Genomic DNA, 353 nt, shown 5'->3' with positions numbered 1-353 from the left:
GGGAAGGCGTTGCCATGACGACTAAGGGGCGGGGTTTCGGTTTAAAGCCCCCCCCCCCAAGCCCCGGACATATGCCACTCCCTCCTCTCCACGTGCACACTCCCATTCCGCAGGCTCTTTGCAAGGAGGGGACGTCCTCCGAGCCTTGTCCACCCCCTTTCTCCCAAATACATTCCAGTCAGTCATCTTGGCCCCCACACCCATCTTCCTCCCCCACTCAGACGCATGAGTAGGTTTTGTCAGGATCTAGAATCTGGGGTAGACCCGAGTGTCTCTGGGCATATTAATCTTTTAATCAAGAAACTTTGTCTTTAGTGCTGAGGACTTTCTGATGGACACGGCGGCTAGTGTCT

Source organism: Mus pahari, chromosome 19 (genome assembly GCF_900095145.1).
Source record: "Mus pahari chromosome 19, PAHARI_EIJ_v1.1, whole genome shotgun sequence".
NCBI classification, from domain to species: domain Eukaryota; kingdom Metazoa; phylum Chordata; class Mammalia; order Rodentia; family Muridae; genus Mus; species Mus pahari.
The sequence above is the reverse complement of the archived record's forward strand: the minus strand, read 5'-3'. Positions refer to the sequence as shown.